Source organism: Photinus pyralis, unplaced genomic scaffold (genome assembly GCF_008802855.1).
Source record: "Photinus pyralis isolate 1611_PpyrPB1 unplaced genomic scaffold, Ppyr1.3 Ppyr1.4_LG9, whole genome shotgun sequence".
In the NCBI taxonomy this organism is placed as follows: Eukaryota; Metazoa; Arthropoda; class Insecta; order Coleoptera; family Lampyridae; genus Photinus; species Photinus pyralis.
In genome coordinates this window covers 16,030,375-16,051,448 of record NW_022170878.1, presented here as the reverse complement: position 1 = coordinate 16,051,448, position 21,074 = coordinate 16,030,375, and the positions used below count along the sequence as shown (strand labels likewise).

At 37.4% G+C, this 21,074-nt stretch overlaps 1 protein-coding gene across 4 annotated transcripts in view; it reads right to left on the bottom strand.

Moving 5' to 3' along the window:
• The window catches only part of LOC116180512 (paired box protein Pax-5), a 198,904-nt gene extending 177,830 nt beyond the window's left edge, over nucleotides 1-21,074 (bottom strand). For all 4 annotated transcript variants that reach the window (XM_031500527.1, XM_031500532.1, XM_031500528.1 and 1 more), the window contains exon 1: nucleotides 20,866-21,074. The gene's annotated coding sequence lies outside the window, so the exon portion shown is untranslated. The remainder of the gene's footprint in view (nucleotides 1-20,865) is intronic.

Sequence of the window (21,074 nt, the reverse complement as noted above, 5' to 3'; positions counted from 1 at the left end):
CCATTCTTTCCATTCTCTTGCCAGGATTTATTTCTCGGATGTTGCCCATCCATTTTCTTCTTCCTCTTTTACTCCTTCCTTGGATTTGCCATCTCCATTATTTTTCTTGTAAGTTGTTTCATATTTTTTTTTTAGTTATTGGCTCTTGTTCTCTATTTATCTGATTTTGTCATTTCTCACTCTGTCGCATTTGATTTTTCCAGCAATTTTTCGACGTTTCATTTCTATAGCATCAGGTGGACTAGGCCTACTGGGGATACCGCGAGAAAAAAAACGCGCCATTGCTCTACCTCATGGTGGTGTGGGAATGAGATTTCCGCCAATGGGAGTGTTTCGCGGCGTTCGTACACCGAAACTATTCGTCTGACGAAAAAATGAATATGATAACATTGAAAATTCGGATAGCGCACCTCAAGATCTATTGCTGCCAATTTACAAAACTTCCGCTAAACTTTCTTGCTAATACTGCCAGGTGATTGGACTATAGCAGATTGGTCTGCAGTTTCCTTCTTGTATATCGGAATTAAGAATAGGTTTCTTTTTCAGTCCCTCGGGATTTCTTGTTTTTCCCACACTTCTATCCAGCTCTCCCATATCTATTCTATTCCTTTTTCCCCCAGCCATTTAATCATCTCGGGTGAAATGCCGTCTTCTCCACTTGTTCCTTTTTTATATTTTGTCTTCTCTGTCGTGTTATACTCTATTCTGTAATGTTTTGAGTATTTCTTTTGTGTCCGTTAGTGTTTGTTTAATTTCTTTTATTAATTTCTTATTATCCCCCCTTAATATTTTCATTCTCTACAATCTGTTCTGTATTCTTCGGTAATCGATTCTCCAAACTCCTTCCAGGATTCTTTCTTTACTCTTTTGATTTCACTTTTCACTGTGTTTCTCCTTGGAATATATTCCTATTTGTCTTTCTGTATCTTTGTTTGTATATATTACTTTCATGCTCTTTAGTCAGCCTTTGTATGGTCGTTATTCCACCACCACACGACGTGTTTACCGTACTTTCTCTTCCCCACAAATTTTCTCTGTTCTTCAGTAGTGTATCTTGGTGGTGTGTTTCTTATTATTAAGTCTTTCCCTTTGCAGAAGTCTTTTATCCCAATTCTATTTATCGTATCCTCCTGATGTACTCCCATACATCCCATCTCTCTATTGTAGTCCTTTCCTACTTTACTGTTACAGCCTCCTATTATGATTGGCCTCTCATCTTCTTCTTTATTCAATTCATCTTTTGTTGTAGATTTATGTTTCTTCCTCTGCTATTCCTTCTAGTGATGGCCCATATATTTGTATGATATTTGTTGTTTCTTCCATTTTTATATTAATAGCTATTATTCTCGAATTGATTACTTTAAAATCAATTATTCCTTTGTTCACTTCCTCCTGCTCCAGTAGTGCATGCTTCCTTCGCCCTTTTTCTTAGTTTCACTTAGCCCTAAGATTATTATGTTATTGCTCTTATTTCTATCTCCTTCCCTGTTGGCGTGTTTATGTTCCAAATTCCTATCCCTGTAAAGAAAAATTTGAGACTCAAAAAAAACATTTTGAGTCTCAAATTTTTCTTTACGTCTATAATTAATTACTCAAACATATATGGAGTCTCCTCATTTCCTATATCTTTGCCTCTTTCATAGCCCGTTGCTTTGTTTCTATAGCGTTTTAAGTTTTTGGTTTCAGTTTTTTGTCATGCCAGTGTTATTTTGCTTAGTTGTGCTTGCGGTTCCTCCTCTGGGGATCTTCCACTGATTGTTCTTCCTCCTTTTATTTCTATAGGCGTTTCCTTATGTTCTCTACTCCTCTTGCAGTTCTTTCCATTCCGTTTGATTGTTCTACTTTGTAGACATCTCCATTTACTATTAGTTTATTGTACCTAATCGCTGCGTAATGTATCTATCTCTTTTCTGATTCTATTCCTGTTTTCTCAGCTCTTTTCTAGTTTCTTCGGTCTCCTTTGAATAATCTTCTTCTGTGTATGTTTTTGTGCCTTTTAGTTTTTTTCCCACGAGATTTGGGTTATTTCTCCCATCTTGCTGCCTATTTTTACCTTCTACTTTTGTAAATTAAAAAAATCCATCTTCAGGTTCAATTGTCGGTAGGGTCGAAATTTCACCCTCTCGATGGAGCGGCATGGCATGCCCCTCTCTCCGTTCAAACAATGCGCTCATCCAAAACTCTTTGAGGAGGAGGGTGGATTCACTTTCTTGGTTTTTGCATTTCTTTATTTGCAATCCCTACCAATTGTCTGTAGACTGTGGTCTGTAGACTGTGGTCTGTAGACTGTGGTCTGTAGACTGTGGTCTGTAGACTGTGGTCTGTAGACTGTGATCTGTAGACTGTGGTCTGTAGACTGTGGTATGTAGTCTGTGGTCTGTAAACTGTGTTTGTAGACTGTGATCTATAATCTGTAGTCTGTAGAGTGTAGCCTGTAGACTGTTTTCTGTAGACTGTAGTCTGTAAACTGCGTCTGTACATTGTAGTCTGTACACTGTAGTCTGCACACTGTAGTCTGTAGACTGTAGTTTGTAGGCTGTAGGACTTGTAGGCCCTAGTCGGTATAGGATTTAATGTTTGAAAGATCTAATAGTAAATCTTGAATCTACAATTTTCCAAACGTCATGTTCTACTTTTTTCCTACGGAAAATTAGTTTCACCCTCGAAAAGCGCATTTTACTCGAAAATCGCTGATAATTAAAAAAACACTAACGGACACAAAAGAAATACTTGAAACATGAAAGAACATTACAGAAGAAAGTATAACACGACATAGCCAGAAGACAAAATACAAAAGAAGAACAAGTGGAGAAGACGGCATTTGACCGGAGATGATTAAATGGCTGGAGGAAAAAGGAGTAGAATGGTAGATCTGTATAGAAGCGTGGGAAAAACAAAAAATCCCGAGAATCCTTTTAATTCCGATATACAAGAAAGGATTACAGAGTGGCAGTGTTAGCAGGAAAGTTTAGTGGAAGTTTTACAAATTGGTAGCAATAGATCTTGAGGTGCTCTATCCGAATTTTCACCGTGCAACCTCGTTTCTCCTTACCAATTGATTTGTCAACAAAAATAGATAAAAAATAATTTTGCGGAAAATTTTGTCATTCATTTTTTCGTCAGACGAATAGTTTAGGTGTGCGAGTGCCGCGAATGAGATCACAACACTCCCATTGGCGGAATTCTCATTCCCACACAACCTTGAGGTATAGCAATGACGAGTTTTTTTCTCGTGGTATCCCCAGTAGACCTAGTCCACCTGATGCTATAGAAATGAAATATCGAAAAATTGCTGGAAAAATCAAATGGGACAGAGTGCAAAATGACAAAATCAGAGAAATAGCAGAACAAGAGCCAATAACTAAAAAAAATAAATAAGAAACAACTTACAAGAAAAATAATGGAGATGGGAAAACCAAGGAAGGAGCAAAGGGGAAGACCAAGAAGAAAAAGGATGGGCAAAATCCGAGAAATAGGGATGGAAAGAGGAAAGACAGTGGAGGAAATGAAAATCCTGGCAACGTTTACTTGTGTTCCTCTTCTTCGTCCAATACGATTTTTTTTTTACTTACGACTTCACTTCCAAGGCCGAAAATGTGGTTTTTTATGTGTACAACAGTCCCCACACCTCCACATGGGGGGGGGGGGTGATAAAAGTCTTCGACTAAATTCGAACCCTTCCTATCGACCCCTAAGCAGGGCGCCGTCCTCCTCGAGCGATTTTGTTTTTTTTCCATATTTCCGTCTTCCACGTGGCCATTTTTTGCAATCTTCTCAAAAATCGAACTTCAGCTATCGAATGCGTCCCATTTCCCAATCGTATAAGTGTCCATAGGGTTGAAATTTCACCCTCCCGACGGAGCAGCATGGAAGGCAGGGAAGATTCAATTAACATTTCCCAAAAATAATATTAAAGGTAAAGGAGGAATCGATAACCCTTCCTCATAAGCCTCATCCATTTGCTAATTACAGTTTTCCGAAAATAACAATAGAACGGGGGGGGGGAAGATTCAATGACCATTTGCCGAAAATAATATTAAAAGCGAAAAAGTGCTGGATAAGTCCTTCCTCATAAACCTAGTCCATTTGCCATGGACGTTTTCTGGAAATAGCAATAGAACTGTCGTATGATATGCTGAGTGGTATTGACTGGAGCCCCCCCCCCCCCCCCGTAACACTTTGTTAATTTAACTTATCGAGTGCCTATTAAACTGAATAAATAAAATACTTGCTGTAATGTAAAATTTATTACAATTCAACTGCTCTGAGGCAGATTCAGTTAGACACTAAATTTACATTATTTTCTGCAATACAGGTAAACAAGAAGGGGGGATTTTACCAATAACCAGTTTTCTTTGGTTAAGTATTAACATAAACTGCCCCCTTTTTGTAATTTAAACAATATAAGATATTAATAAAACATATTAAACAAGATATCAATAAACATATGAAACAAGAGATACATATTATACAAACATATTAAACATAACTAATCTACTCGTATTTTCCTATTAATTGTCTGATAAAGGCAATACACAAACTTTATTTATTGCACGTTTTATTTCACTAGTGGCTGTTTTAATGGTCACTACGCGCACTTCGTTGTCTTTGCCAGGATGAAGTTGTATTACACGCCCCATTTTCCATGTGCATGTAGGTAAGTTGTCGTCGACTATGGTTACTAGATCACCAACCTTGATGGGTGTCGTTGGTTTTCTCCATTTATTTCGCATTTGTAACCCATGCAAATACTCCTTCTGCCACCGCTTCCAGAAATGCTGCACCATGGCTTGAAGTTGCTGGTAATGGTTTAAACGATTGTTTGGAGCTTCCACTAGATTGTGATCGGCGATTGCTACCAAACTTCTGCCTATGAGGAAGTGTGCTGGTGTCAAAGGATTTACGTCATTTGGATCGGTACTTAAGGGAGAAAGAGGTCTGGAGTTGAGGACGGCTTCTATTTGTGTTAGTAATGTGGTATATTGTTCAAAAGTTAAAATACTATCACCTAAAATTCTTTTCATATTCATCTTTACTGCCTTTACACCTGCTTCCCAAACGCCTCCAAAATGAGGTGAATTTGCCGGAATAAATTTCCAGCTTATATTTGCATTGGCTGTTTCTTCGATAATATTTGTAGCGCTATTTTCTAAAAACTGATATAATTCTATTAATTGGCGATTAGCACCTGCAAAATTTGTTCCATTGTCCGAAAATATTGTGTTCGGTTTCCCTCTGCGGGAAACAAAACGTTTTAAAGCAGCAAGAAAACATTCGGTGGACAACTCGCTTACTAATTCTAAATGCAAAGCCTTTGTGCTTAAACAAACGAAAAGGCATATATAGCATTTATAAATTTTATAACCTCGTGCACGTCGATCTCTGCTTTTAAATGGACCTGCATAATCTACGCCACTATTGTAGAATGGTGGTGTAGGTGTGGTACGCAATTTTGGTAGGTTGCCCATGTAAATATTGGAAATTTTTGGGTTTGCCTTGAAGCATTTTACACATTGATGAATAATCTTTTTACTCAAATTGCGTCCAGATAAGGGCCAATAACGTTCTCGTAATGAATTTAATAATGTTTGTGATCCGCAGTGCAACAATCTCACGTGCTCGTTTTCGGCAATTAATTTAGTCAATATGTGATGTTTGGGTAATATCAATTGATGTTTTGCAGAATAATTTAAGTCTGATAAAGTTAATCTACCTCCCACTCTTAACAAACCATCCTTGTCTATAAAGGGCTTTAAACATAGTAAAACTGAATTGGGTTTCAATGCATAATTCTTGAGTAGCGATTTAATTTCAGTCGGAAAAGATTGCGATTGTGCTACCTTTATCAATTTTTTAAGAACTTCCTCTCTTTCAGTTGGATCAATGTGTAATGAATTTTTGTTTATAAGGATTTTCTTTGTATTGTCATAAAACCTATAGCAATATGCACTAACATTAATCAAAGTCCGTAAAGATGAAATTTTGGAAAAAATATCATACTCAATTGTGGTGGTGAAGGTAACTCGTTTTGCGTCGGTAACATTATTAAGCATTTTGAATGTATCGGTTGGTAGCTCTTTATTGGAACTCAAAAAATGTGGCCCTTTCCACCATAGTCTCGAATCTAGTAAAGATTGTGGCTTTAAGCCTCGTGAAATTAAATCCGCGGGATTGTCTGCCGATTTAATGTGATGCCAGTCATTAATGTTTGTACATGTTTGAATTTCACTCACTCGATTAGCGACGTATGTCTTCCATTTTGAAGGAGAAGTTTTTATCCATGACAAAGTTATCATGGAATCACACCAGAGATACTCTTCGTTAATGGTAATCGTTAAAATAGAACGGATTTTGTGAATTAATTGTGCCAAAAGGACAGCCGCATTTAATTCGAGTTTGGGCAAAGTTATATTTTTAAGGGGTGCAACTCTTGATTTAGCTGCCAACAAAAAAATTGATATTTTACCGTCCGTAATAGTACGTATGTAAACGTTTGCACCGTATGCTCGTTCGGAAGCATCGGAAAATCCGTGCAGTTCAACTTTGTTTGGATTTTTGTTGCAGACGTAACGTGGTAATTTAATGTTTTTCAAATGTTTAAGATTATCCCTAAATTCTATCCAACGTGTATATAGATTTGTCGGTACTGACTCGTCCCAAGTGATATTTAAATGCCATAATTCTTGAATAATTAACTTGGAAGGTATAATAATAGGCGCTAATAGCCCTAGAGGATCGAATAATTGAGCCGTAATCGCCAATATAGTTCGTTTTGTAACTTGATTCTGGATCTTTAAATTTTCAAATTTATAGTATAAAACGTCCGAAATTGGTTCCCAACGTATCCCTAATGTTTTTATTGTATTGTCACCTAACTGGACAAATTCATGCTCTATTGTCTCCTTGTCACTCTGAAATAATTGTGTGTGCACATTACTACACCATTTGCGTAAAATAAATCCAGCCGTACTCAGTATGTGCTTAATGTTACTTCGTATTACTCTTAAGTCTTCTATGCTATCACACCCTGTAATTAAATCATCTATATAGAAGTCGTTTTTAATAATTTGCGCTTCAGAGGGATAAGAATTTTCAAAATCTAATGCAAGCTGATACAGACATCGTGTTGCTAAATACGGCCCTGACTTTGTACCATAAGTAATTGTGTTTAATTGATAGGCCTTTAGAGGTTCATCTACGTTTTCTCTCCAAACTATGTTTTGTAGGTGCCTGTCATCTGAATGTATAACTACCTGTCTAAACATCGATGAAATATCTGCTGTTACGACGTATGGATGTAATCGAAATCTAAGAATAATTGAAAACAAATCGCTTTGCATTATTTTTCCTGTTAACATAATGTCATTTAAAGAAATACCTGTATCAGTTTTACAACTACCATCAAACACCACTCTTAATTTTGTGGTCAAGGAATCTCTTAGTACCGCGTGGTGGGGTAGATAATATGTAGCCTTTAAAGTATCCTCAATTTCAGTCATGTGATTTAATTGCTTATATTCATACATAAATTTTACATATTTGTCTTTAAATTCGGAATTGGCCTGCAGTTTTTTTTCTAAAGAACAAAATCGTTTTATGGCTATGTTTTTGGAATTACCTAAGCTTGAATAATTAGGTTTTAGCGGTATCCTAACAATAAATTTACCATTTGTGGCACGCTGGGTCGTTTCATTAAACATCTTCTCACAGTATTTTTCTTCTGCACTTAAATGACTCACTCTTTCAATACATTCGTTAATCTCCCAGAATTTTGAAACCTCATCTTGTAACTTATTTAGTGACAAATAAGCTAATGTTCTTTTTATTTGACCTTCGTTCGGGCTTAAATTTCCAGAAATAACCCATCCCAATTTAGTTTTATGCAGGGTCGGTTTACCTGTACCGAGTTGGTGTTGTCCAACGCTTAATAACTCCCAAAAGTTACTTGCGCCAATTAAAATATCTATTTTACCTTGCTTATTATAAGTAGGATCAGCTAATACTAAATTGCTAGGTATATCTAAAATATTTGCATTAAAGTTTGAGGATGGCAAGTTGTCCGTAATTTTTGGAATAACCAAACATGACAATGTGACTGAGTAATGATTATAACGGGAATAAATCTTGATTTCAACGCGCGCCATCGTTTTTATGGGAGTTTGACTGATTCCTACAATTGATACATCTGTTTCATGCCGTTTAAGGTTTAATTTTTTACATAATTCCTCCGAAATGAAATTGGATTGTGATGCAGAGTCTAATAAGGCTCTGGCTATAATTATGTTTCCAGCTTTAGTCTCTTTAACGTTTACACATGCTGTAGATAATAAAACTTGGGACGACGTCCTTCCTTTATGTAATGTACTGTAACTGTAACTTGCTAAGGACGTCGATGCCTGAGATGATTCATTAATTGCCTGTACCTGCCTTGAACTAATTTCGCTACTGTTCCTATTGGGGCCCTTGGATTGTTCTTGCTCTGAATTGGAAATATGAAGCAAAGTATTGTGCTTTCGATGACATGATTTGCAAGTGTGTGCATTTTTACATTGAAATGAATTATGACCTTTTTTCAAACAATTTAAACATAAATGTAATTCTTTTGTTCTTTCAATTCTTTTATTGACCGGGAGTTTCAAAAATTCTTCACATTGATACAAGTAGTGTTTACCCTTGCAAGATGCACAATGAGAATCTACTGTTGCAGTTGTAGCGAATGCACTGACGTTATCTGTTTTGTGTTTTGGAAAAGGTTTAAAATTGACTGATGAGGACTGATTAATTGAAAGAGATTCTAATACACCCTGTCTATCGTTTAAAAATTTTATAAATTCCTCTACAGTGGGAATATCGTCCCGCGATTCATATTTTTTATTGAGAAATGATTCCCATTCACGTATAGTATTGAAATCTAATTTGGGTAACAGCATAGGAATTAAAAGAGCGTTCCAGCTTTCAACCGGTTGGTTCATTGCCTTTAAACAGTTTAAATGTTTTTGAATTGTATCAATTAAATGCCTTAAGGTCACGTGAGATCCTTTGCTAACATTACTGACATCCAGAATTTCTCGAACGTGATTGTATATAATTCGCCTTTTGTTATTGTACCTCTCCTGTAGCAATTTCCATGCAATAGAATAATTTGTGTCTGATGTGTCAAGGGAGCTAATTAAATTTGCAGGTTCATTTTTTAAAGCGGATCTGAGATAACATAATTTTTGAACATCTGTTAAATCTGAATTATTATGTATAATTGTTACAAAAGTGTCATGAAAGGTGCGCCAATTAATAAAACTGCCATCAAAAGATGGGATTGTGAGTTTAGGTAATTTAACGTTAGCCGATTTGGCCGTTTGGGAAACATTTGCTATTTCAGTTGGCGGTTTTCTAAGATTCACTAATTGTTGACCTTGAGATAATAATGAATAGTAATTGTTTTCAAATTGTTCCCTTTCTTCTAAATTATCCTCACAATCTGGGTTTAATCTATCTAATTGATTTTGAATGTCGTCAAATTGGTCATATATTAATTGAAATTTAGCTAATCTTTGTTGCAGGTTAATGAGGTCTGTTTCTGCAATATTATCAGGAGATAAACCATTAATGAACCTTTGAAATAAAGTTACCTTTGTCTTAAAATTTCCGCGTTTGTAATGCAATTCTTTAATTTTTTCAGTATTATTGGAATCGGGCATTGTTAGTAATGTTATTGTGTCGAAGCCTTGAAGGATTAAAAATAGGTAAATAAGGAATTCTTACTTGATGTTATGGTAAGCTTGCCAGGTAGATGAATGGATGCACTTTTCCTTTTCTTTGTTGTTGGATGTTGTATCGATGGATTTGTATTTGGACTGCCGATGAAATTGTAATAATTGACTGGTAACCACTCACGATTCGCGTTATTGTGACTAAATTTGATTGCGTTTGAATGTTTTAACCGGACATCCGGCTCGAAGGACCATTGTTAATTTAACTTATCGAGTGCCTATTAAACTGAATAAATAAAATACTTGCTGTAATGTAAAATTTATTACAATTCAACTGCTCTGAGGCAGATTCAGTTAGACACTAAATTTACATTATTTTCTGCAATACAGGTAAACAAGAAGGGGGGATTTTACCAATAACCAGTTTTCTTTGGTTAAGTATTAACACTTTCTTAAGTAAAACGTTTAACCTGCAGTAATCACATGATGATTTTTGGGAAAAATCATCAGATCTTCCTTTCCTAAGAAGTATTGCAGCGAATTTGCACCGGGAAAGAGAGGAGGGCTAGGGGTATGGGATCGAACATAATATTAAAAGCAAAGAGCTCAATAACTACCCCATAGGCCTCATCCTTTTGCCATTGCAGTTTTCTGAACATGCCAATAGAACAATCGTATAATTTGGTGGGGGTATTGAGTATCCCATACCCCCAGAACCCCCATTAAAAAGTTCCCCCTTCGGAAATGTCATGATTGTCTTTGACGTATGGGACATCCCCTAGCAAAGGAAGGTTCAATGCCCATTTCCGGAAAATCACATTAAAAGCAATTAAGGGCTCCATGTCTTTCACCATCAGCCTCCTCTCTTTGCCGTATAATAGGCTGGAGGGGGGGCTTTGGGAATTCCATACCCCCCAAACTCCCCGGTTACACTATCTTGCTTAAAACGATCTTCTGGAATCTCATCACTATTTTCCAAAAAAGACCATCAGATTCTCTTTTCCTAAGAAATACTGCAGAAAAAGTAGCACCAGAGGATCTGTGGGTACTCTTCAGCAAAGGAAGATTCAATGACCCTTTCCTAAAAATAATATTAAAAAGAAACAAGGACTCGATAGCTCTTTCCCCATAAGCGTCATCCCAGTGACCAGAGATGACAATGGAACTGTTCTCAGTTCTGAAGGTTTAGTAAGCTAGGAAGAGGTAGGAATTGTGCAGAAATTCTAAAACCTTCAGAAAACTTAATAGATCTAGAAGATCATGAAACGCCAGAAATTAAGGATTGTGAATTTCAGGTGCCACTATAGACCAGGGACCAGAAATTTGAGTACCAAAACCGAAAACTCGATACCAAGGAAGAAAAACGGCCTGGCTTCGAAAAACAAAAAGTTCAATAGTTTTAGGTGGTCTAGACAATCCCAAAGACGCAAACCGGGAGCACCTAGAATAGAATATCTACAAGGTGTACATGCTCCAGAAGATCCTGAGAAACCCGCAGATCTAACAGACCGAAGACTTCTAAGCCATCCAGGAACATTGATTTTGAAGAAGAGGAAACGAAAAATTGTCAAAAAATTAAAAAAATCTTAAAGATCTAGACGATCAACCCAAAACAACCGAGTATTCCAGAAGATCTAAGAAAATCAAGATCTATGCGATTTAGAAGGTCCAAAAGACCTGGAAAACATATCAGATCAATCTAAAAAAATCGGAAGATTCCAAGGATCCTAGAGGTTCGGAGAATCCAAAACAGATACAGAAAAGTCGCCGGGACCACACGCCGGATTTTCGAGAGGGGTGGAGTCGTTTGATCGTTTTCGCGTATCTTTACCTGCGATCCATACATATTGTCTTTGCAAGTTTAAAAAATCCGTCTTCAAAAAAAAGGTTCGTAGTTTGTAGACTTTAGACTGTAGATTGTGGACTGTGGACATTGAACTGTAGACTGTGGACTGCGAACTGTGGACTGCGAACTGTGGACTGCGAACTGTGGACTGTGAACTGTGGAATGTGGACTGTGGACTGTGAACTGTGGACTGTAGACGGTAGACTGTAGACTGCAGTCTGTAGACCTCTTTCTGTTCGCGGTTATCTGTAGAAGTCTGTATAGATTGTAGTTGATAATTCACAATTTCCATGTTGCGAATATAAGCATCTACCAAATGCAGTCTAGGACCATGGACAGCTTCAAATTTGGCACTACGATGGCGTCTAAGCCCAAAACGTTAGGCTTTAACCGAGAATCTTATCATTTGATGATTGGCCTTTAACAAAACGACCCATTCTTCGTGTTAAGTTTCTTTGTTCTTGCATATTTGCATCACAATCCTTCGTCTCGATTTTAATTGACAAGATTGAACTTTTTAAGCTAGAAGTAGTTATACTACCAGTTCTAAATCCTTTAATCATCTTGTGGGATTGTACCCACATGCACACCTGCGATTCAGAATTGATTACATTAAAGATAACTCAATAATTATCCGCTAGCTTTGCGGAATTGCAACAAAATACCGCAACTCGCAATATCGCTACAAAAAAAAATCGGTAGCGAAATCGGATGATGAAACGTGTAACAAAAATAAATCTGGCACCACTCATACAGAACTGACAGAATGACTGCATTCCAGTAAACCAGCAGGGCGATTAATTTCAACACGTTTACAGTCGAGTACGTAGCTCATTTGTCCGATTGTAGTCACTTTAATACAATGTAGTTGGACGAAGCGATAAAAAACCTTGCGCACTTCCGTTGGGTACGCTTCCAAACATGGGCCGGCGGCGGCGAGAGGGCGTAATCGAAAATCGTCTTCGTGCGAATCTCTCGTAAACAGAAATTTAGCACCGATAGAGTTGTGCCGTACGTGCGAGGCATACGACACAACGTGTGGTCACGCACTTCTTCGGCGACAACGCCATTAATAGACCCATAAAATTGATTAATCTCATCTATACCAACTTCATTTACACGAAAATCGTATTACTGGAGGACGATTTTTTTGCCGTGGTGGAATGATAACGTTTTGCGCTAAGTGAACTGCCGGATTTATGGGTCGGTATCTCTTCGCGTGGAAGTGAAACGAATAGGTCCAATGGTTGCCATTCCAAAGGAAAGCAATCTGTATTACGTATAAGAAATTAACATTCACTCAATTCTCAGTCACGGATGGATCCAGAATCGAACGGACAGAAATTGCTTCAAGTATTCTTCATACATATTCAAACATCCAGATTCAATTTTTAAGATAAGAAATCCAAACTATAGTCTCATGATTCAAAGTCAAACTTTACATACCGATGCCAAGGGAATTTCGGCACCCCGTCGGGCCTTTACTCTGTCTAAGTTTGTGCCGAACTCGCTTTATTAGGCTCGAACGGCATTAAAATAGACCTACTATTAACTTTTCAAGCAAGTGATAATTCCAAAAGCCGTGCTCGTGCGGCACAAACCTAGGCAGAGTAAAGGTTTTTAGTGCCTCGCGACACCCAGGGCCATTTTGGCACCACATCACACATTTATCCTGCTTAGATTTGTGCCTTCGATTCGCTCGGAACTAGTTTTAAAACGATCTTTTGTTCGAAAGTTCAATTACAGATCTATTTTAGTGCCTATCGCTTCAATGGCAATATCGGCACAAATTAACTTACCGCGGCAGACTGATATTCTGCCTAGGTTTGTGCCGAACTTTCCTTCGGATCGCTCGGCACTGGTTTTAAAACTGTCTTTTGTTTGATACTTCAATAATAGATCTATTTTAACGCTTAGTGATCATCCCAGGGCAATTTCGGCACAAATTGACTTACCGCATCAGACTTATTCTGCCTTGGTTTGTGCCTGTAGTTTTGAAATTTTTTTTCAAAAGTTCACTAACTGATCTATTTTAATGCGTGGCGATCCAAGGGCAATTTTGGCACAAAAAGTAACAGTTGCAAATCCAGGACCGAACGAGCCGAAAGTGAGTTCGACACAAACCACAATTTCAAAGAAAGAGATGGCCAAGGTTCAAGTATGATGGTGCAATGTGAAAAGGTCAAAAATAAAAAATCGAGGCACTTGACACAAGATCCACTATTAAATTTCAAGGCCTAAGGCTCATGGCTCAAGGGCTTAGCTTCACGTATCAATGTTGAAGTTAAAATACTTAATCTTAAGAACCAAAGACCCCAAGACAAAGGACTAAAGACCCAAACCAAAGGCCCTAGATCCAAGATTCAGACCTACAGCTTAAGACACATACAACAAACATTAAGGAGCCATGAACCAGAACTTGGAATTTACGAATGAGCTCGAATAAAAGGTTAAATTTCGGAGTCGAACCTAGGGCGTCTAAAATCGATACCGAAATCCGAAATTTGAAACTGAAACTAAAAAAAATCGTTCGTAAATCCAAACCTCGACGCTCATAACCCAAGATTTCCTCAAACTTCGCATTTGGAAACCCTACAATCGAATCTATAATATTAATGCTCAATTTCGACTGGTCAATTTTAAATCTAGAAACTACCAACAACTCGATACTTGAACTCAACCTTCAATAATCAGAAGTTCAAGGCTCGAAACTAGGCACTTGGATCGAGACTTGAAGCTCGAATCTGATACTCAAAACTCAAAACCCAGAACTCTAAATTCATAGATCGAAATTCAAAATATAGCGTAACAAATTTTGGGTCTCAAGGCGCAAGAATCCAAGTGAAAAATTAAAGGACCATAGCGCGTGGCTTAAGACCCAAACACCAAAGCAACAAGTTAATTGGTCGAAAAAGAGTCTACCATCGGGATCAAATACTCGAGATCTAACACTCAAAACCTATTCAAAGGTAATGTCAGAAAGCTCAGTACTAAAGGAATAAGATTCAATAAGCAAGTCCTAGCACACAAACCCAAGGGGCAAGAAATCCAACAAGAACCGCAAAACCTAAAGATTAGGATTCAGAACTCGGAACCGAGGAGTTAGTACCAAGGAATCGGAGTTCACAACTCAAGGCTCAGAACCCAAGAATAGAACCTTGAGTACCAAAACTCGAAACTCGTACTCAAAACACGCTTCACCGTATGCCAAGCTTGAAAGTAAAGTTACAAACACGAACCCAAGCCAGGACTCGAAATTAAAACCTTGAATTTGAAAACCCAAACCCAAAACATGGAAGAGAGATTGATATCTAAAATGTCGAAACCGAGGTCGAAATCTTCAGGGTTCAGAAATTCGGAACGAGAAGTCTCGAATTCTTAAGATTATATTATTAATGCACAGCAGCTTTGTTCCACTAACCTTAATCAAGTTTCGAGTCCTCACGTGTCACGGTTCAGGATACTAAAGATCCCAAACCAGATATGTGAACCTTGAAAATGCCAACGAATTAAATCAGGGCCTCAAATCATGAATTAAACCTCAAAATATCAAAAATATGAGACTCATTCTTCCTCAGAACTCGAATTTAGGAGCGTGAAACCCGAGCTTTGCATTCCGGCACTCCGATGTCGAAATTCAAACTGAGCAACCTGCAATTTGGATCAGAAAGCTCAAAATCACTTTTGAGCTCGAAACTCGAAACACAGAGCTCAAGAATTGGAACTTGAAACCTAAAGCACGAAATGAAGAGTCTGGGGTTTTCCCAAGACTGAAGCCACAGGACTAGGTTCAAGGTCCAAGGCATAGGACTAAAAACTAAAGCTCAAAATCCAACAGATATGTTAATGCCAAAATCAACAGCTCATATGAAGCTCGTGGTACGGTACTCAATAATCGATAGTTGAACACTCACCTAAAGAACAAGATACCCAGGACCTAGGACTCAAAACTCATGGCCTTAGATTTTGTTTTCTGTGTATAGGGTCTTCAGCCTAGAGATGTGCCGAACTTGCCTTCGGTCTGTTCGGTATTGAAATAGCTTTTAACTTTTTAAGCAAACGTGGTTTTTTCAAAAACCGGTGCCGAGCGAGTAAAGTAAAGGTCTCACCTTCGGTTCACTCGCCACTGGTTTTGTTCGCAGATGGAATAACATATTTCTAATGCCTAGAGTTACTAGGGCAATTCGGCACAATTTGACTTTTACTCTGCCTAGGTTTGTGCCGAACTCGCCTTCGACTCGCTCGGTACTGGTTTTAGAACTAACTTTTGTTTAAGAGATTAATAACAATCTACGAGTATAGTGATCTAAGGACAATTTCGGCACAAATTGACTTAGGTACTGAAGCGGACTTTTATTCTGCCTAAAGTTATGCCTTTGACTTATTGCTCGGTATTAAAATAGATGTGCTAATAATTAAATCAACGTGATTGTTCCAAAACAAGCCACGGTAGATAGGGTAAAGGTCCGATGGGACGACTCTGGTTTTGTTTAAAAGTGCAAATAAAATTTTAATGCCTAGCCTAGAGCAAATTGGGTACACCGCAGCGCCGCACCTTTACCTTGCTTATATTTGTGCCTTCGCCTATTTTAGTGCCTAGCAATCCAAAGGAAATTTCGGCACAAATTGACATATGCTCTGCCTAGGTTTGTAGGGAACTCGGCTTCGGCTATCTCGGCACTGATCTTTTGTTCAAAAGATTAATATTAAATGTATGGTAATGCCTAGCGATCCAAGGGAAATTTCGGCACACCGTCACACCCTTGCCTTGTTTAAATTTGAGCCTTTGGATCGATCGGGACTCGTTTCAAAACTATTTTTTGTTCAAACGCTCAATAACAGATCAATTTACTGCCTAGAGATCTAAGAGAAATTTCGGCACAAATTGACATTTTGTTCTGTCTAGTTTTGTGCCGGTTTCAAAACTTTTTTTTCGAAAGATTGGTCAAAAGTGCAACAGTAGATTTTTAATGTCTAGCGAAACCAAGAATACCAGGGCAATTTCGACTGACTGTCTCACCTTTACTTTGGTTAGATTTGTGCCTTCAGCTCGCTAGGCACTCGTTTCAAAACTATCTTTTGTTGAAAAGTTTAATAACAGACCTATATTCTAGTGCCTAGCGATCAATGGGCATTTTCGGCACAAATTGACTTTTACTCTGCCTAGATTTGTGCCGAACTCGCCTTCGGTTTGCTCGGTATTGAAATAGATTTTTTTAAGCAAACGTGATTGTTCCAAAACCAGTGGGAAGTTCGGCACAAATTTAGTCAAAGTAAAGGCCTGAGGGGGTTAGTCGAACTCAGCACTCGGCACTGTTCAAAAGTGCAATGGCAATTTTTTAGTGCCTAGCGATACCTTGGAAATTTCGGTTCTCCTCAGACCTTCACTCTGCCTAGGTTTTGCATTTTGAAATTTAAGTGAAGATTCAAGATTTAATGACAAAGGTCTCTTAGCTAAGCTTTCATCCCTTAATTTTCAAGATTGTAACTGCTTGATTATGTTTTAAGAACATTAGGGATAGAATCGGACCGGGCCGGAGTTTTTGAAAACTTGGCTCGGCTCGAAATTATGGATTTCCAGCTCGACTCGCAATTCGGGTCGAAAAAATCAGTTCAGCTCAACTCGAAACTCGGCTCGTTTTCGAACTCACTCGGTACTGGTTCGTTCTTTGACTCGATAGTCGATTGGACGCTTCTCAACAGTTATCGTGTACACGGACGGACGGACAAACAGACAGAAATACGTTCTCGAGTATCGTTAATAAATAAGATTGACTACACCGAAAAGGACTGAGAAAGCTCAAAACAACTGGATTTTAAAAGAAACTCATAATTTACTGGGTTCATAAAGACACGTGAAAAATTAAAAAAAATTTGGACTTTCGATCTTTGCTTCTAGAACACGGAAACTCGGTTCATAACGGATCGAACGGTTATTTCTATTCTTCTGCGGCTCCAACTCGGGTCTACATACCTACTTTTTGCGCCCGTAGTTAATTTTGAAACGTATGGGTTCAAATCCACTGCCAAGCCCAAGCATTAAAAATTGCGGGGTTAAGCTTTAAGGTTCAATTTTCAGACAAAACCTCAGAGTCAGGTTTAAAGGTTCATTGTTCTAAATACTAAGCTTAACTTTCGATTCTAAAAATCTGTGCGAATTTTAAAATTAAAGCTTTCAGTTCCAGTCCCTGCAAGGTCTTAGCAAATTCCAGGGTTCAAGATTCCAGGTAAATATCGATAATGGGAAGCCGTTGTTTCAAAAACTGGGATATTTTAAGATCATTTGAGAAAAGCCTTAAATTTTGCATTCATTGCTACGATGAAAACATATGGAAATAAAGTAAGTGTGGGAGATTTCGCATTGTGTGAATGGATTTACTCATTACACAAAAGGTAACGAGTTCTTATTTTTAAGATAAGTAGTTGTTATTGCTAATTCAAGGGTCCAAACGAGATGAAAATTCATTAACGGGGCACTTTACCTGCATCAGAATTACTCGCGTGGGAGATACTAACATCGATACTCGCAAACAAACTTTTTGCCGGGATGGCAAATCTCCTCTTAAATTACTTACACAATATTGTTCAGAAAGAAAATTTGAAACTGAGATATAGATCTATGTTAATATAGATTTATTCGTTTCCCTTGCAAGTTTATCACGTGTCGGAGATGTTAATATTGATCGCTGTAAGTTTGCGCCAAAATACCCCTGGCGCATTCGATCCTCAGGGATCCAAACAAATTCAAATTGTTACATTTTCCGTAAATTATTTCAACTACAAAACGCTTCACATGCGTGTCGGAGATGTTAATATCGACTGCTAACATTTTTACAAAGTTGATATTCTTGTGGACCGAATTACTCGTTGCGCAAGCTATTCCCAAGTATTAAAACACGTTCAACTTTGCGATAATGCTTTCGGCTACAAACGCACTTAAAAAAAACTCACTATACGTGTGGGAGATGCTAATATTATTGCTCTCGTGCACCAAATTACTCGTTGTGCACTCCATCTTCAAGCATTTGAAACAAATTCAACAGGCATTAGAGACAAAATTACTAGACTTCCCGGTAATGAAAACTCACTACGTATATGGGAGATGTTAATATCAGCTTCTACTATAATCATTTGAGTGTTTGTCGTGGAGATTTATAGAAAATGAACACCAGTAGCTGGAGATTTCAACGCTGGGTCATTTTGCATATATCTGCTTATGAAACTATGTACGGTGTGGGGGCCATAAATTAAAGCCTTTCTTGTATTGGAATTTGACGAAAAAAAGTTTACCTGACAGACGTCAAGTACTACGTTATTTATGCGTGGGAGATCTTAATAGAGGAATTTTTAGGTGCAATAAGCGCCACTAATTAGAACCTCGAAGATTTGAAAGTATATTGATTTTCCCCGTACAACTTAATAAGCCGCGTGGGAGATCTAAATATTAACAGTTTTGTGTTATCTCTATTAACACTAACGTCGAATACAACATTTTTGAAAATTGTGCGATCGATAAAAAATTAGAAATCTTCACAAGAAACTAAGTTGCGTGGGCCGTGGGTGATGCAAATATTTGTGTAACCGTCAACTTAATAATTTTGAAAATGTCGATAATCTATTCTATGGGCGATCTTAATATCATTATTTATTCAATGAGCGGTTTAACGCTGCACAATAAGAATTTATTTTAAGGCAATTTCTACTCTTGGATGGCCATTTTACAGTACAATTCCACAAGAGCTCCACCATTTACGTTTTACAGAAAAATTTTAGACCATAGTCACTAAATTTATTTGAACAACAATTGAGTAGGAGGTATAAAATACTGTACTTCTGTATATTCTACTTCTAAACGCTGCAAACGCCGACTAGCTAAACGAAACGGAGTTTAATAATTGTCGTTGGAGATTTCAACGATATGTTTTATGAGAGTATCAATTTTGACGCATTTTGGATTTTTCAGTGAAATTACAAAAAAGAGGTTTTATTTGAATTCAGAAATTAGAAATTGAGTCAAAATATTGTACCTACGCCTTGACAGTATTAATATTGGCTTTATTCAAATTGCATGTGAGTGATATCGTTTGCGCAGTGAAATGCATTGACGTATGGAAATTTCAACGATATACGTTTGTACTTTATTATCCTTCGGATGTCTACTGTTCGATTTAATTCAAAAAGAACTGGTAACTTAAGTTTTATATAGAAACGCTTAGAATTTTATCATCCAATTTGCGTGGGAGATTAACAAATTTTCGACATAATTTCAAAATGTTGTGATCAATACAAAAATAGGAATTGGGGCAAAATAATCTGCTTGGGTGATTTTAATACGATATACGATTATCTAAGATTAGAAGTATTGACGCTTTCGAGTTTGTTAATTTTAAGGCTCTAACCGTTGACACTTTAAATAGTATTAGGTATAAATGTTTTTATCCATCTAAAAATTAAAAATAATATTTAACGGCGGGACACTTTCGTTAACTATAGCGAGATGCATTTTAAGCCTATGGTTAAATTTTTCGTTTTTAACAAAACTAATTTGCGTGGGAGATGTAAATATTTACCTACACTTTTTTGAATTCTATTATGCTGTATTATGCAATTTCGAAAATGCACAAATTATATAAGAATTGAATTAAAATATCTACCTATGATGTGCCTGGGCGATATTAATATCATTTTATTTAAAGGGCGCCGAGTAATATCCTTGGAGACTTCAACGATACGTCTGGACAGTAACTTAGAATTCAATTCCAAAATTGTTTAATGTCTAGAAAACGCACAATAGTTTGCGTTGGAGATCTAAATATTTACGTGGTAATTTAGTATCGATACTACCGATTGCTCAATTCAGTTCCGGAAGAGCTCGTAATTATTTCGGTCTGGAAACGCCGAGGCAAATTTCTGTTTTGCAAGCGACGTACCTACCTACTGCAAACACGTCATGTGATAATTAATTACCTTCATATAAGTTAATTAGATTGGGCGAGAGGCATTTCGAAAACGGCGTTACTTTCGCGAATTTTTTGAAAATCCGGTTACGTAACAGCGAAGGGCTAATAAAATTAATTCCGCGTTCGGCGCGGATAATGGCAGAACCGTAATCGCTAAATTGTGTAAAAAATCGACCGTTAATTAACATTTGCGCTTATATACTTGCAGCCTAATTGTACTAGTGATGTAATTTACTGTTGGCCTAATTTTCAATATTTTCGGGGTAATTACCGTATAGGTACCATAATTGTTTGGTATTACGGTTCATTTTTTCTCGGTCCAATGATTTTAAGGATCTAATGCATAATTTACCTTAAATCCTCAAAAAGAAAGCACAGCACAAAGTCACTTCACACTATCCATTTACCGCGCACTTGTTTAGGTATCACATCGAAGAAGAATTTTTGGAAAATTTGCACTCGGGGCACTAACACACTGCCGATCACTCGCAAAAACGGAAGTAGCGTAATTTCGCCTGAAGGCTACCTGAAGATGATATCCACAGACTGGTCTCTTCCGAC